This window comes from Sminthopsis crassicaudata, chromosome 2 (genome assembly GCF_048593235.1).
Source record: "Sminthopsis crassicaudata isolate SCR6 chromosome 2, ASM4859323v1, whole genome shotgun sequence".
Classification (NCBI taxonomy): Eukaryota; Metazoa; Chordata; class Mammalia; order Dasyuromorphia; family Dasyuridae; genus Sminthopsis; species Sminthopsis crassicaudata.
The window spans coordinates 166,165,298-166,172,327 of record NC_133618.1 but is presented as its reverse complement, the minus strand read 5'-3'; positions in this window follow the sequence as shown (position 1 = coordinate 166,172,327).

The window sequence follows — 7,030 nt, the reverse complement described above, 5'->3', positions numbered from 1 at the left end:
TTACTAATCCATTTCTTTACTCTGCCATCATCATTGCAGAATTGGAAGTGGGCCACACTGAACGATGGACATTTTGTATTTTTCTTTGTTTCATGGCTTGTTATTTTCATTAAGAATTCATTAATCAATGGCTAACTGATAACGAGCGCTATAAATATTTCACTAGCCAAGGATAGCAAATACAACTTAAATGAGAGCAGCTTTTATTATTCCCAGGTGTTACATAGGGATTTAAATATGTATTGTTTTAAATGATTAATTGTAATGAATAATCACGAATTACTTTTTTTCTTACAGAATATATGTTTTGGTGAAATTACAAAAATTCAGCCTACACTCAGTCTTCTATAGTGTTTTGAAATGATTTATTGAATTTAACATTCAATATTGGTCTACCTTCCTTCCGGGGGAAGGAGTGGGAGGAAGAAGGGGAAAAATTGGAACAAAAGGTTTTGCAATTGTCAATGCTGAAAAATTACCCATGTAAATAAAAAGCTATATAATAATAAAAAAGACAGTAAAAAAAGTGAAATGATTTATTGAATCACAAGAGTTTTTGTAATTAGAATCTAGAGTAATATAGCTTGACATAGCAGTTAGATGATAAAGTAGATGAACCTCTGTATAGAGTCAAGAAGACCTGCCTGATGTGAAATAAGGATGCCTACTTTCATCAATATTATTCAGTATTGTACTGAAAATCCTAGTAATCGTAATAAGAGAAGAAAAATAAATAGAAGGAATCAGAATAGCTAACGAGGTAATAAAATTATTTTTAATAGACAATAAGATAATATACTTGAAAAATTCCAAAGACTTAACTAAAATTTAGTTGAAACAATAATTTTTAGCAAAATAGCAAAGTATAAAGTAGATCCACATAAATCATCAGCATTCTTATCTTCACAAACAAACCCCTGCAAGAACAGATAGAGTATCTCTCTACTTAAAATAACTCTACATAGTGTAAAGTGCCTGAAAATACACCTGCCAAAACAGACCCAGAAACTATAAGAACAAATAGTAAAATATTTGTATGCAAATAAGATCAGATTTAAATAATTGGAGATATATTAATGCTTCATAGGTAGTCAGGATCAATAAAATAAAGACAATTTTGCCTAAACTAATTTATATATCCAATGTCATTCCAGTTAAATTTTTTTGATTGAGCTAGAAAAATAATAACAAAATTCATTTGGAAAAATGAAAGGTCAAGAATATTAAAGGAATTAATAAAAATGTAGAGGAAAGAAGGTTTATTAGTGCCTTATCTTAAATTATAAGGCAGTAATTATCAAAACTATCTGGTACTGGCTAAGAAATAGAAGGGTAGGTAGATCAGTGGAACATAGCAGACATACAGCTTATAGCAGCAAAAGACTTTAGTAACTTTGTGCTTCACCAGTGTGAAGACTTAAGTTTTGAGGATAAGAATTCATTATCTGGTAAAAAATTGTTGGGAAAGTTGGAAAGTAGTCTGGCAGAAAATGGGCTTAGACCAATATAGACCTTACACTATTTATCAAGATGAGACCAAAATGTATATGTGATCTAGAGATGAAGAGGGATATAAGAAAATTAGAAGAACACAGAACAAATTACCCATCATACTTATGTGTAGAGGGTCACAGACAGTGGGGGAACTCTGGGTAAAGTATAAGAACCTTCAGCTCAGGGGGAACCTGCTATCAATGTCTGGCTTGATTCCCCATCTCCCCTAAGGGCTCTCAGCCTTCCTGAGAAGTCAGGGGGCAGTGACAACCTGTGTTGAAATTGAAGCAGAGTGATACCAGGTGGCAAACTATGTATAACAGCAAGTTGTTTATTTATGTGGTCCCACATGCACTAAGTATATACTTAGTGCATGCCCAGTGTGTTTTGGTTACATAAGGGTATTGGGGTATAAAAAGGGGAAAGAACTGGGAATAATCCTCAGAAGAACCATCCTCAGAAGTCTTGCCTCATCACTCCTTCAATAAGATGGTATGTTTTAACCACTCTGGCATGGGGGCTCTAGAAAGCAATTGTACGTTTTGCTACCCCAACTTGGGGGCTCTAAAAAGTAGGACACAACACTTATGGATACATGAACAATGTATGAATAAACAACAGAGAACAGTGTAAGATATAAAATAGATAATTTAATTAAAATTAATCAAATTTAAAATGTTTTAAACAAATAGAGCAAATGTAACCAAGATCAAGAAATACAGAAAATTGGAGGGGGGTGAAATATTATAGGCAATTTCTCAGATAATAGTTTCACATCTCAAATATATATTGAGACTGAGTGTGACTCATAGAATAATATTTTCACTCTTTTTGTTGTTGTTGGTTTGCATTTTTTTCATTTTTTTCCTTTTTAATCTGATTATTCTTGTGCAACATGATAATTGTGGAAATATATATATATATATATATATATATGGGAAGGGATGGGAGGAAGGGAGGGAGAAAAAAGATTTTAACACAAGGTTTTGCAAAGATGAATGTTAAAAATTATCTATGCATATGTTTGGAAAATAAAAATCTTTAATAAAAATTTGGGGTTAATATACACACATATATATTTAAAAAAGAACAAGTGGAGAGAATAAGTCCTTTTGATTATTATAAATACTCAAATTAACTGCAAAGGACCTATGAAGGAAGATGTTATCTGCATCCAGAGAAAGAACTGTTATATATTTTTATCATATATATGTTTTATATATATATGTATATATATGTGATTATAAATATACACACACTCAAACATACAAACATATACTTTTGTATCTAATGGTAGCCATCTCTAGTATGAGGGGTGGGAGGAGAAAGATGAAAAAAAATTACATGATAACTTTATTATATATTTAAAAGGAATAGCAAGTTATAAATAATAGATTTGCAGTTTTGTGTGCAATCATCTTTGTATTTTTCTATTATGAGGTTATAGAAATTCTTGTTTTATTTCTTAAAAATCAACATAAGATAAATAAAAATTAAAAAAAAAAAGAGCTTCCTCAATTCAAATACAATCTCAGACTGTACTACTTGTGCGATTTTGCATGAGTCACTTAACTTTTTTTGCCTCAGTTTTCTCAACTAGAATGGGGATAATAATAGCACACACTTCCTAGGATTGTTGTAAGGATCAAATGAAATAATATCAGTAAAGGTCTGAGCAGCTCAGTACCTGTCACATAGCAGGTGCTTCATGTTCCTTTCTTTTCTTATATGTAACAACAATGCAGTTGGATGGGGAAGGGAAAGGGGGAGCTTGTATAGATTAAAATTGCTTGCTCTGAGCAATGAGCATAGTATAGGATAGAATAGATTTTGTCTTTTTTATAGGCACTTCACAAATTGATCCACAGGGAAACAGACAACAGAAATTATATTAGTACATATGTTCTAACTAACTATATTAGAACAATAATTTTGTTCACTGTTATTTAGCTGTTGGGATGAACTTGAGACCATATTGATTTTCCCTTTTTTGAACTCCTTCATTTAATCAGTACCAGATGATTTCATAATTTTTTTTCTGTTGTTCTCTAACTGGTTCATCATTTTTTTTTCATCTGTATGTCTTGTCACTCTTATTAGCCTGCAAGATACTTGATAGTAGAGACCAACTTTTTAAACTACTTCATTTATCACAGTATCCAGAACAGTGCTAGGCATATAGGCAAAATGGTTTCAAATTAATTGGAAATGATAGCAACAACTAAAAAAAAGTGATAATTTCAGAAAAAAGATTTTTCTTTTGCTTGTATAAGCATTGGATGCTTTAATACTTTAGTGAATCTGGGTGCAATTGTGTACCATCCTAAATACACTCTATCCTGTGTACTTTTTATTTATCTTTTCCCATAAATCCTCCAGAGATGATCTATTCAGTGTTCTGAAGGCCTTCCACTGAGTATTTTAACATTTCATGAATCATAGGATCATAGAGCTAGAATTATCAGACATCACTTAGTTCAATCTCCATTTTTATAGATGTGGACATTGAGGTCCAGAGAGAGTGAGATATGCCCAATATTATAGAAGTAATAAATAACTGACTCAGAAAATGCAAAAGTTTTGATAGCAAATTCTTCACTCCTCCCAGTGCAGGAACTCGGGCTGTTCATCTATTATCCCTTGCTCTTGTTATTGTTCATTACAGATCCAATCCCTAAACTCTATACTATTTCTTGTGTACAAGTCATCACTAATAATATACTGCAGAACACTCAAGCCCACTATACATTTCTCTGTTGCTCTTTGTATCGCCAGAAATTTGGTACCATGTCAATCCCAAACATTTAAAAATACTTGATGTATTAGAAAGAATAGCAAGTATTTTGATAATAGGTTTATTCTAAGAAGAGTACCCAGATATGGTAGTGCACATCATATAGAATCCATACTCATAGTGCTATGTCTACTTATGGCTTACTGGAAGCATTTAAGAGATATTTTTGGAATTTGTTCACTGCTTTTCAAAAGAGACTCCTCCATTGAGAAGAACAAAAAAAGAGGCTATAAGCAAAAGTCTGTCCACTATGCTCCCCTCTGAGAGAGATATTACCTAACCATAAGTATATCTATCTGCTTCCCTCTTCCCCAAAGAGTACTATTCTGGGAGCATGGACTTTGTAGGTTCAAAAACTGCTAGCTTTCCTGATTAATTTCTTGTAATAGAGGAAATATAGTCCTGTTACATTTACTAGTATGACTCCTTACCAAATGCTAATTACACAAAGACCATCAAAAATAATGAATAGTAAATAAACTCATTTATCTAAGTTGGTAGCAAACAGAAATTTGGGAAGTTTTACAAAATGGACCACACCAGGAAATATACAGAATAAATGAGTTTTATAAATGGGAGTAAGATGAGTTCTCATTCAACCAAGAGAGAGGCTTCAATTTCATGCAAGGGGAAAGTACCTGAAGTCTCTAAGAAGTCAAATTGGAATACAGAAGTATGTTGAGGAGCCAGTTTCCCCTATATGTATTCAAGAGAGTCTGTTCTTTCATCTCTTTCTCTTTTGTTATTGTTCAGATTTTTTTAGTCATATCTTAGTCTTTTGTGACCTGATTTGGGGTTTTCTTGGAAAAGATATTGGAGTGGCTTACCACTTCCATTGACTTCTCCAGCTTATTTTATAGATAAAGAAACTGAGGCAAACAGGGGGAAGTGATCTGACCAGGGTCACTCAGAAACTGTCTGAGGCATATTTGAACTTAGGAAAATGAATCTTTCTGACTCCAAGCATGGCACTCTATCTACTGTGTCAGCTAGCGATCCTCTTTTCCGTAGAGCTGGTCCCAAAGTATTTGAAATTATGTGTATCTCTTAAAGAGGGAAGAATTTCTTTCCTCTCTAAAGCCTTTGCAAACTCTGCCATTCACATTGGCATACAACATTGTGTCATTGTGTCTCTTTACAATTAAGAGAATGTTACACAAAATATTCAAGCTGCATATTTATTCTTATTGAGTCTTGAAAACTATAGGAAATTTAAAGTTAGCATCTTAATTTTAAGGAAAGTAATGGAGAATTCATTGATGTAATATTGCATTAGGCAGGTAGGTGATTCATTAGATAGAGAGCAAGGTCTGTTGTGGGGAAGACCTGAGTTCAAATCTGTTGTCAGACATTTACTAGCTAAATGCCTTTGGGTCACTTAACTTCAGTTTTTCTTAATCCACTGGAGAAGGAAATAGCAAACTATTCCAGTAATTCTGTAAAGAAAATCTCAGACAGTATGTCCACAGAATGACTAAATAGCAACAACAAATATGAATGGCTTGAACAATTTATAATGGATATATATAGTATTTTTCTTTAACTTTTCCAATGACTAATATTGGTTACTTAAGCTTATATTTTGCTATATTCAATATGGTAAAAATTTCTAGCCATGGATTAATTTTTAGAATGCAGGAGAATGGATATCTGATCATTACTTATCATTGCCAAAGTCAAGACGGTGCCACACCCTCCTGATGCTCTTCTGAACCATAACTGCTGCTATCTGCAGCCATTTTGAATATTTGCTCTTTCCAATTTTTGTAGCTACCGAACACAAAGGATGATTAGGTAAGAACTCACAGCCTTTTGAAGAAATGAATGAAAAAATTGTTTAATACATGCTTCTGTGTGCTAAGTGATGGAGATGATATAAATAGAAAAACAAGGAAGTTTCTCCTTTTAAGGAACACATTCTGCTGGTTTGGTTAAAGTCAAAATATAAGAAAAAAATCTCAAGGTCCTTATTGTGCTGTAAAAAAAAGAAGATGGTAATAACTATTTTTAAAATGTTACTTCTATTGATAATCACATCCACTTCTGATGCTAAAGTGTTTGTTAAGATAACTTTTATTTTTCCTTCAGGTATTCAGTAACTATGATATTCAAGTTCCTAGTAGAGCAAAATCCTAAATAATTCCATATAAAATTTCTTATCCAGTTTAATATTTTTTCTGGAAATATTTCCTGTACCTTATCTGAACATTTTCACCAATGAATGCTATTGGCATCAATAATCAACATAATAGCTGGGTAGAATATGGAGAAGCTAAATGACTTAGAATCATGTAAAGTCAATTTTTTGTCACAGGTGGGAGGTGAATACAGGCCTTTCAGGCTTTGAGGCCAGCTTTCTTTTACTCTACCACCCACCTAAACTTTAGTTAGTACAACCAACTTAAATTAATGAAGCAATAATTATTGCACATATGTCATACCTGGAGAGGATATCTGTACTTGCATAAATGTGATGCTGAACAATCAGGTCAGCATAGGCTTCCAAAGTAGAGCTGAAAGGGTTAACTTTTCAAGGAGATAGATAGGAAAAGAAAACAGAATTCTCAGGAATCTGGATGGCTGTTTTTCAGCCTTATTCTCTTAGTTGCTTGTTAAGGACCATGCCTAAGTGTGAAGGGGCAGGTCCATTGTTATAAGCCCCCACAGCTGTGAATCAGAACACACTTGAGGGAATTGCAAATCAGCCTTTACTGATCCAGATATTGCTTGTGGATTGGGAAT